At 45.3% G+C, this 10,974-nt stretch overlaps 1 protein-coding gene across 1 annotated transcript in view; it reads left to right on the top strand.

Moving 5' to 3' along the window:
* Nucleotides 1-10,254, top strand: part of TWIST2 (twist family bHLH transcription factor 2) — a 73,429-nt gene extending 63,175 nt beyond the window's left edge. The window contains exon 2 of the mRNA XM_074966927.1: nucleotides 9,700-10,254. The gene's annotated coding sequence lies outside the window, so the exon portion shown is untranslated. The remainder of the gene's footprint in view (nucleotides 1-9,699) is intronic.
* The last annotated feature ends 720 nt before the right edge of the window (nucleotides 10,255-10,974 follow it).

A 10,974-nucleotide genomic window follows, 5' to 3' on the forward strand; every position in this document is an offset into this window, starting at 1 on the left:
CTCCCCTCAATCCACCTCTTCCTGGCCCAGCCCCACTCTGCCTCCTCCCCCCAGCAGCCCCTGCCCACTGACAAACAGCTGATTGGTGGGTGGCTGGTGGGTGCTATTTTTTTTCCATGGGTGCTCCAGCCTGAGAGCACCTCAGAGTCAATGCCTATGTCTGGGACTATCCCACTTCACAGGGTCCTAGAGCCCAGCAGTCTACAGTGCAATGAAACAGCCCTGCAAGCCCAAGTCCCATGAGCCCGAGTCAGCTGGCACAGGCAAGCCATGACTTTTTAATTGCATTGTAGACAGACCCAGAGAGACGAAGGTCAAAAGTATCCACTAATTCTGGATGCCAATTTGAGAAACTTAGGACCTGTTTTTTTCAGAACACTTAGCATTACATAGCAATTTGTGTGTCCAATTCACAGCTCCCATTGACTTCACTTGTAGCTGTGAGTGCTCAGCACATCTGCAAATAAGCCCCACAGAGTCTGAAGTTGGATACCCAGAAAATGAGAAACACAGTTAGTGGCCACCTGTTAAAAATTTGGTTTAAGCAACTTATCCAGCCACACCCAGCAACTCAGTGGCAGAGGTAGAATCCAGTTCTCCAGGGCAGCTTTCAACCGCCTTAACCACAAAACCATGCTTCCTTTTCCTGTAATCTCCTTCCTCATTCACTGCACACCTTCCAGCTACAGCAGCACACGAGGTTGGGGGCTGACAGACAAAACTGTGATTCACCTCCTGAGCAGGTCCATCCCGTGCACTGAATGAGACAGGACTCCAGTGGAGAAAAAAATAGCATGTGATCATGTAACGAAAGATTGTATCATACTGCATACCCACAAAGGGGCTCAATTAAGGTTTCACAAGCAAAAATTCTGGTATTTCCTAACTTTTGAGTGCTTAATTTTTCAACCTCCCTAATGTTCTTTTAATGTATTTTTGTATATAATTTCCTAGGTAATTTAAAAAGCAAACTGAAAATACAGAAATTCCCTCATGTGGGATCACATTAACACCCACATGGGTCATCAGCAGGGTTGGACTCTAGATCCCAGCACAGGCCTCTGCCCCTTGAACCAATTAAGTAACTGACAGCAGTAATAGGTTGTCATCCTCTGTATAACAAAACTCCTTCATAAAGCAGTGTGAGGTCTATGAATGAAAAGCACTATATAAAAACTAGGTATTATTATTATTGTTATATGGACCAGCCACTGTAGGGCCATGACACACACACTTTGCCAGTGGGTTTCAGACAGTGTTATTGACGGTGGAGGAATGGTGAGACTCAGAAATCTTGGTTCCATTCCAGGTCTTGAGGGCAGTGTGCTCTAGTAGCTACAGGTTCTTCTGTTCCTCTTTCCCCTAAGCCTGACTTCTTCTACCCATTCCCTCCAGCCTGTCTTTCTCCTAGTCCTGTCTCCCTCCCTACCCCTCAGCCCAGTCTCCATGCACCAGATTTTCAAAATAGCTCAGCACTCAGGAGTTCCCATTTTGATATTGATGAGCAGCTTCTCAAAAGAGTTTAGCATGTAACAATACAACAGAAAAGTACAGCATTATCACAAAGGTTTATCACTGCCTCTTCCTCCAGTGAGTTTGGTACTGTAATATTTTTGGAAGTTAAAGCGCTACATAAACAGGATTCCTCTGGGCCCTACCCCCTATGGGAGTTACCTTGGCCTTACTAAATATAAGTCCCATGGCCTTACTAAATATATCTTGAATGTATAGCTGCATCATATACTGTATCACAGACAAATGCTTTTTGTCAGTTGTGGTGCACTTTGTTTGGAAGCTGAGAATATCCCTAGTAAATCTCTCTCCCCTCTTCTGACTGATTTATTTTCTTACATTTAGATATTGCCTAGAGTTTGTACCCATGCAAACAAACAAAATATCACACAGTACCAAAACATTGCAGGTACTTCTGAATAAAGAGACAACAACTGCAGTGAATATACGGGTCTATTGCTGCCAGCCAGACCTGCTCCCTTGTGGTGTTGATCATTATTTCTGAAAGCATCACCAACCCATCAGATAAAATGACATTTTAGTCTAGGATATAAGAGAAGATACAGGCACCTGAGAGTAGGGCTATTTTGTTACTTTTATGTCTCAAATAAATAAATAACACTGGAGGCATGCGAAAATGCACTCTCTTCTGAACGACACACTGGTTTTGCCCTATTCCTTTGAAATTAGACCCCCAGGAAAGTTTCAAGGCAAGCATTAATAGGTAGCTAATGCTGACCAGGTGCTCCTTGTGGAAAACATTTCCGCCCCAACAACAAACAAGGGGCTGTGGGAGGGATGGGGGTCGGAAATCACATTCTTAAAACATTTTCCTGTTGAAATGCTAATGAAAAGGCAAATCAGATTCCATGGGGGGAGCAGGTATCGTTTCAATTTAAAAGGCAGGTTCACGGTGGAAGTAGCCATCGTTCTATCAGTAGCAACTTTGTAATTTTACTCAGAGGGCTGAATTCCCTCCTTTCCACCATGGCTCAGATTCCCAAGGACTCATGGAGCTATATAAGCAAAGGATGGGTTCATGAATATAAAGGCACTGGAATGGGATTCAAAAGCTACATGTTCAATTCCTGGTTCCCTCACAGACTTTTTGTGGGACGTTGGGCAAGTCACTTAATCTACCCTGTACTTCCATGCCCCGCATTTGTAAATGGGGGACAATATTCACTACCTCACTGAGATGAGAGTGAAGTTCATTGGGAGTTGCTCAGACACCACAGTGAGGAGGGCTAACTGGAGCCAGAGTGAAAGCTAGTGGTTCCACACAGCTGTCTGCTTTACAGCCATAGTCCACCCTGGTGTAAGGGTACAGCTCCGCTTCCTCAGTTGAGCCGCTCTTACTTATGCCAGCAGTGAATCCTGTCCTTAGGGCGAGGCCCAGCACTGCCTGGCTTTACTTTAAAGTCCTCTCACCCATACCATATAATCTGCAGTGTCACAGGCCCAGAGCCTCAAAGGTATTTAGGTGCCTAACTCCCATGGGGGTAGGGCCCAGAGGAATCCTGTTTGTATAGCACTTTAACTCCCATGGGAGTTAGGCACCTAAATACCTTTGAGGATCTGGGCCACAGTCACTCTATAAGTAGCCATGGGCCAGAAGACTGTGTGGTCAAGTTCCCCACTGGCATATTCAAAAAGGCAGCCACTCCAATGCAGAGCTGAGGGGAGATGCAATCTCTCAGAGGTGTCTTTCACTTGACCCCAGGTGAAAGTCTGGGTCTCACAGCACGTATTGAAAAGAGCAGGGGCTATTCCTGTGATTCATACAAAGATGGTTCTTATCATAGCCTGTGCGTGAGCCACGGCTAAGTGCATAGCAACTGCCACATCTGCCCACACAGTCACTGCGTTATCAGTCCAGTTTCTCTCTGATCCCTTTCCAAAGCACTCCGTGCCCTGTGAAACCAAGTCCTATACCTAGGGCCCACCCTAGCCGCTGTTTGCCAGGTAGGCCAGTCTCCCTACACAGTCTTGCACACTGTAAGGCAAGACGGGACAATCATGATCATCTAGTCTGACCTCCTGCATATTGCAGGCCACAGAACCTCACCCAGCCACTCCTGTGATAGGCCCCTCACCTCTGGCTGAGTTACTGAAGTCCTCAAATCATAGTGTAGAGTTCCACCATTTATTCTAGTTCAAACCAGCAAGGAACCCGTGTCCCATGCTGAAGAGGAAGGCAAAAATCCACAGCATTTCTGCCAATCTGACCTGGGGGAAAATTCCTTTCCAACCCCAAATATGGCGATCAGTTAGAGCCTGAGCATGTGGGCGAGACCCACCAGCCACACACCTGGAAAGAATTCTCTGCAGTAACTCGGAGCCCTCCCCATCTAGTGTCCCATCACTGGCCGAAGGAGATATTTGCAAATAGCAGTCATAGATGGGCCACATCTATTGTAGGCAATCTCATCATACCTTCCCCTCCATAAACCTATCAAGCTCAGTCTTGAAGCCAGTTAGGGGTTGTTGTTTTTTTGGCCCCACTGCTCACCTCGGGTGGCTGTTCCAGAACTTTACTCCTCTGATGGTTAGAAACCTTCATCTGATTTCAAACCTAAACTTGTTGATGGCCAGTTTATATCAATTTGTTCTTGTGTCCTCACTGACCCTTAACTTAAATAACTCCTCTCCCTCCCCGGTATTTATCCCCCTGATTTATTTATAGAGAGCAAGCATATCTCCCGTCAGCCTTTGTTTGGTTAGACTAAACAAGCCAAGCTCTTTGAGTCTCCTCTCGTAAGGTAGGTTCTCCATTCCTCAGATCATCCCAGTAACCCTTCTCTTCACCTTTTCCATTAGAAGTCATACTGTCAAGGGAAAGATCTTGTAAATTAAAGCCAATACCAGGGTTACGGCAGGGGTGGCACCCCAGTACTCAGATTCAAACAAAACTGTGTCTGGGGGGGTCTGCTTTCCGACAGACTGTATAGTTGTATCGTCCAGTCTGATGCGTGGTAAGATATCCTAGCTCTTACAGAGCACTTTTCCTCCATAGCGCTCTCAAAGGGTTTTACAAAGGAGGTCAGCATCATGATCCCCATTTTACAGATGGGGAAACTGAGGCACGGGTCAGGGAAGTGACTTGTCCCAGGTGACCCAGCAGGCCAGTGGCCCAGCCCGGAATTAAACCCATGTACCTTGAGTCCCAGTCCCATGCTCTATACCCTTGGTCCTAACCCCTTTTCCTCAACCTCCTTGCCACAATTCCGTTCTCCCAATGCACTCCAGCCACCTCCTGAAGGGGGAGGCCTGGTAGCCCGTGCACACTCTCCTCTATTATTGTTGAGAGAAGGGAACGGTGGGCCCTACACTCCATTCCCCGTCTGTGAAGGGCCAGCAAGTGAGGCACAATGCCCCCCAAAATCCACCTTCAAGGTAGCTTGTCACATGCCCATTTTCCCCCGCCACCCCTTGTGCCTCAGTTTCCCCATATGGGAGACAGGTCTAATGCTTACCTACCTGAGAGGTGTGTTGAGAGGCTTAGTTCATTAATGTTCAATTAAAGTGCTATGAGATCCACTGATGCAAAGTGCTGTAATTCTGGACAGCCAGCTGAGATCCCAGGACTCCCCAGGTTCCAGTTCACTTCCATTCCCAAGGTTTATCCAACCTCAGGCCAGATTCTGTGCTACACCATACAGGAGGCACAGCACAGGCACCCAGGGTCAGTGGTGGCTTTACACCCACCTAATATTGGGCTTGCTGGGGACTTAAATCCCTGGTGTAATTTAGAGCAGCCCCATGGCCTCTATCTTGCTAAATTGAACTGCCCAAACTAACTGGAATAGAGAGCATTCTGGCCACACCCCCAGCCACCCCTACACCAAATGCTATGCAGGAAATCAGAGTATGGCTGCCTATACCTCCCCATTATCAGCCTGAACCCCTTTCATCTCTACACCCAGTATATGGCTGATCTTGGGCTCCCTGCCGCCTTCCCCTCCCCATGCCTCAGTTTCCCCATGTGTAAAACGAGGTTAAAGATACAGACCTCCTTTGTAAAGCCCTTTGAGACCTACTGATGCTAAGTGCTGCATGACATCTAGAAGTAGTACCATAGCATTTTCCCTGGACACGTGACACAGGGATTTAAGGAAGTGCAGTGTTTAACATTTGCTCCACCCCAAGCAAAGGACTATCCCGTGGTGTCTTTCTCCTTCCTCTGCTTCGTTATTCCCCCCACCCTCCCCAACCAATGGGGCTGTAGCAACACAAGTGCAAAGGAAAGCCTTGTCTGTCATCTGTTGGCACACATTCACACACGCAAGCCACTTCTGTCAGGGCACACCCAACATGTAAGCTTTTCTAAGTGGCCCTGGGCAGTCAATCAAGTCCTGAACTCTTCTACAGAATGTGGGTGTAATTAGATAATTAATAACTTTTTTTAAAAGGCTAAATGGAAGCTTTCCTTAGAGAGAGGAAATAATTATATATCATTTTTTGATATGTGAGCTGAGTCAGCCCTCGCAGGGGAGATACAGTGTCTTCCATGAAAAGCCAAAAAATTATGCGGGGTGTCCCCTGGGCAGTCGTGGCTTACAGGGCTTGCCCCGCTAATCTGAGAAGCCGTGGCTGGGCAAATGAACAGCAGCATGTTCATTATTCTTCCTGCGCAGGAAGGAGTCTGCTGGCACAAGAGCCCCTGTTGTCCAGTCGTGCTGAAGCGAGATGAGCTCAGTACTCCTTGGTGAGATTTAACCACCTGAGCCAAAAGGGTGTTTAGGAGACATTGTGCGGGGCGTGGGTTGGATGGAGCCATGGAGCTAGGCTGAAGGGCTACAGATGGATTGAAATGATGAGCTTAACTGTGTGTTTTAAAAGGCAGATGTCTCCCAGGGACATCTAGCTGAAATTTGCTGACTGGCTGGAATGGTGAAGGTTAAACAACACAGCCAGCCCATTACTGATCGGCCCTACAGCTTCCCTAGGCTCCAGGAACGTGACGCATGGACCCAGACCCAGGCCTGCACAGGCTGCATGATGAGAGGGCTACTTCCATCTCTGGATTTAAGCCTTTCGCTGCCATCCCGCAAGACGCTCTGGAGAGGCTGTAGAGCTGCAGACTAGATTTAAGCTGTGCAGCCTGCTGTGGCATAGAAATCAGTGGCCTTGTTTGTCTAATGCATGGAAGCCTGAGGCACGCACCCAGACTACTGCCCCCAAAGGGTGGGGAGTAACTGTGTGTATTTGCAACAGGGGCACCTTCATTGTACAGGGAGACCAGGTAGTCACTGTGAGTGGGTGCTTGGCATTGGCCTACCCCCACTCCCATGAAAGTCAAAGGCAGTTTTACATTATTTTGCTTTAAAATGTAACATAAAATAGGCAAGTTCTCCTGAGCAGAGCATCATATCTTCACATGTTGTTTGATTAACAGGTCCCATGCAGGGTTTCTGGTACTTTGAATTCTCCAGGCTGGTGAGGGAATGGAGACAGGGAAAATTCCATCTGTACTTTAACATTCCAAATATGCAACCATCAGCACAAGATAAAGTGAGGGCATTTTGCCTTTGTCCAGTAAAATAACTACACCTTGACTAGCCCGCATAGCAAAAAAAAAAAAAAAAAAAAGATGATGTGCCAGGCACTATATGTGTAACACTGACACACAGACACCATTGGCTTGATTTCATAATGCAATATATAACGTGACACTCACTTTAAACATGTAATTCAAATAGGTATGGGTCACTGAGTCTCTTTCTCAGGCAAAACTATCCTGGGTAGTTCTTTGTTTGGAAAAGGTTTCTAAGGAATTAAAGGGTTTGGGTTTGGGTTGAGTTAAATGTGCTGGGAATAAATCCTGACAGGTGCATGTTGGTGTCACGGACATTCGTGTAGCAGAAATCTTGCTTCTGGGCCAGAAGGCTGTGGGTTCAAGTTCTGCACCACAACTTGGGGTCACGTGACAGCTGAGAGGAACTCGTCCATTAGGGTTCACAGGGTTTTTAGTTAACCCAGGTCAGATGGCTTGGTTGTCATGGGTTCATAAACTCCAGACAGTGGCTTGGAGCTTCAGATTCACATCAACACCCCCAGCCATGGAGGTTTTCAAATTTTGGTGTAAAACTTTCACACAGCCCTAGCTCGTATCTAGTGCTGGTTCTGCTGCACAGTGCGGTACTTACAAAGGGTGCTGCAATTATCAAGGGCATTAACCTGAGATCCCCTCTGTCCTTCTCTTAGCAGATGATAAAATTCCATAGCACTTTTCTTAGGGAGTTGATAAAATGCCCCAGTGTTCTATGAGCATAACACTAGCCCTGCTTGTAAGTAACTGCATTGCCATGCTCAGATCCTCAGCTATGGGGAAAACGGTGGATGTGATATATCTTGACTTTAGCAAAGCTTTTGATACGGTCTCCTACGGTATTCTTGCCAGAAAGTTTAAAAAGTATGGATTGGATGAATGGACTATAAGGTGGATAGAAAGCTGGCTAGATTATCGGGTTCAATGGGTACTGATCAACAGGCTCAATGTCTAGTTGGCAGCTGGTATCAAGCCCCGGGGGTCGGTCCCAGATGTTGGTCCTGGGGCCGGTTTTGTTCAACATCTTCATTAATGGATTGCACCCTCAGCAAGTTCATGGATGACACTAAGCTGGAGGGAAAGGTAGATACGCTGGGAAGTAGGGATAGGGTCCAGAGTGACCTAGACAAATTGGAGGATTGAGCTAAAAGAAATCTGATGAGGTTCAACAAGGACAAGTGCAGAGTCCTGCACTTAGGACAGAAGAATCCCATGCACTACTACAGGCTGGGGACTGACTGGCTAAGCAGCAGTTCTGCAGAAAAGGACCTGGGGATTACAGTGGATGAGAAGCTGGATATGAGTCACCAGTGTGCCCTTGTTGCCAAGAAGGCTAGCGGCATATTGGGCTGCATTAGTAGGAGCATTACCAGCAGATCGAGGGAAGTGATTATTCCCCTCTATTTGGCACTTGTGAGGCCACATCTGGAGTATTGTGTCCAGTTTTGGGCCCCCCACTGCAGAAAGGATGTCGACAAATTGGAGAGAGTCCAGTGGAAGGCAACAAAATGATTAGGGGGCCGGAGCACAAAAATGATGCGGAGAGGCTGAGGGAACTGAGGGAATTTGATAGCAGCCTTCAACTACCTGAAAGGGGGTTCCAAAGAGGATGGAGCTCAGCTGTTCTCAGTGGTGGCAGATGACAGAACAAGGAGTAATGGTCTCAAGTTGCAGTGGGGGAGGTCTAGGCTGGATATTAGGAAACACTATTTCACTGGGAGGGTGGTGAAGCACTGGAATGGGTTCCCTAGGGAGGTGGTAGAAACGCCATCCTTAGAGGTTTTTAAGGGCCAGCTTGACAAAGCCCTGGCTGGGATGGTTTAGTTGGGGTTGGTCCTGCTTTGAGCAGGGGGTTGGACTAGATGACCTCCTGAGGTCCCTTCCAACCCTAATCTTCTATGAATCTATGGCAAGTTTATATCCAGCATAAAATGCACCCTAATTTAGCACACCTGAGTATCGCATCATATTATCATCATTCATGGAAACATCTAACCTTCTTTTTGACTCCTGCTAAACTCTTGGCCTTTAAAATCTCCTGTGATGGAGTTCCACTGCCAACATTTTTCCTCTCAGTAGTTTTAAGATGTATTATCATTTCATGTCTCTAGGTGGCTCCGGGTGTTGTGTTATGAGAGAAGGTAAACAGGAGCATCTGAATGACATTCTCTACACCATTCATCACTGCATCTATTTCTACCATGTTAGCTCTTGTTTGTGTCCTCACTAAGCTAAATAACTCTGAACTAATCCTAAAGTTCCCGTTCCTGAATGTCAGGAAGTCTATCTCACCTGGAAGGCTTTCCATGCCTCTATGGGTGCTTGTGGAGGTTTGAATCTGGATTCATGAAAGCAGCTCTGTTCAGGATAGCACTGTAACACATGCTTCACTTTAAGCCTATGTAGAAATCAATGGACTTGTTTTTAAAATGGATGGAGGCCTAAAAGACTGCTGGTGGGGGAGTAAACATTAAGGGTGTGTCAGTTTAGATTTAAGTATAATCCTGAAAAAGAATAGATTTAGGCCTTGTTTTCCTGAATCATTGCCTTGATTTGTAAGAGAAAGGGCTTATCAGAGAACAGGCATAGGAAGATGTCCAGTATGATATGTTTGTTTTTTCTCTCTTTTATTCTAGACTGTCCAGTGTCTGAGACTGAAGTGGAATTGGGACATATCCAAGTTTGTAGCCTCTGAAACCTTAATAACCTCAAGTAAACTGGTCCAAAAGAACCCTCTAGACCTCCCTAGCTCTGAACTCTTGCAGAGCACTTAGACTGAGTGGAAAAACAGCACCAAAGCGAATGGGCTGAAATTTTGCAACATTTCTCCCCAAGAGACTGACCCAGAATGAAAGAAAAGAAAGGAAAAGAAAACCATGTTGATTGTGTAGTGTCGTTGGGTTTTTGGTTTTGGGTGTGTTTGGTTTTATTTTATTTTTTTCTGAACATCTTAATTCAGGAATACATTTATGAGAAATCTTTCGGGTTGGATTTTATCTTCCCTTTGCTGTATTCTTTTTTTTTTAATGTATATTTTTAACTCAAAATGATTTCTTGTACAATAACATCAAAACTGGACCAAGGCGCTCAGAAAAAAACCATCATGGCCTCCCCAAATCCTGCATGATTTGTTTCAAGTAAAGTCTGGATTACAGATTCTGCTCTCCATACACCCATCACCTCTTCCAATTGCTCCATGATTTGTTACAGCTCAACCCTTTGTTAATGTTTCATTTTCTGTTCCAGTGTATATGTTGCTTATTTGTTTTATTTATTGAGATATTTTTAACAAGCTAAGAGACTGCAATGTGGCTGTGTATACTGCTTCTCTTGCCACGAAAAATAAAGATGTCCTGCAGCTACTGGAGGTATTTGATTTACTTTGTGATTTCACCGTCCAACACTTAAGCAAAAAGGACACTAAGTTCTTGATTTGTTACTTTCACCTTGTCTACATTTAAACTGCCACACCAGTCACTAAAATCAGTTTCACAGGTTATAGGGCTTACTACAGTGGTAATACGGTGAAATTCTATGTCTTGTGTTATGTAGGTCAGATTAGATTAACTAATGGTGCTGTCTGACCTTGCAATCAATTAAACCAGCACAAACCTCTATGTTTAATTGATTTCAGCCTGTCTTATATTTGGTTATTAACTGACTTAAGCTAAATGGATATAAGCCAAATTTAAATCAGTTTTAGAGTGTCCTCCCAGGGGTTTGCACTAGTTTAACTAAACTGATTTTAAATCATACCTTTGATGCAACTTTTATTAAAGTCAAATTCTTTCTTAAATAAAATATAATGCCACTTAACAGTGTATCTATTTCTGAATTACTTTCTCTAAAAATGAGCACTTCTTTTATTATTGTGTACTATCTATATGATGGTAGTACCTAGAGGATTCTGT

Source organism: Natator depressus, chromosome 11 (genome assembly GCF_965152275.1).
Source record: "Natator depressus isolate rNatDep1 chromosome 11, rNatDep2.hap1, whole genome shotgun sequence".
Taxonomy (NCBI): domain Eukaryota; kingdom Metazoa; phylum Chordata; order Testudines; family Cheloniidae; genus Natator; species Natator depressus.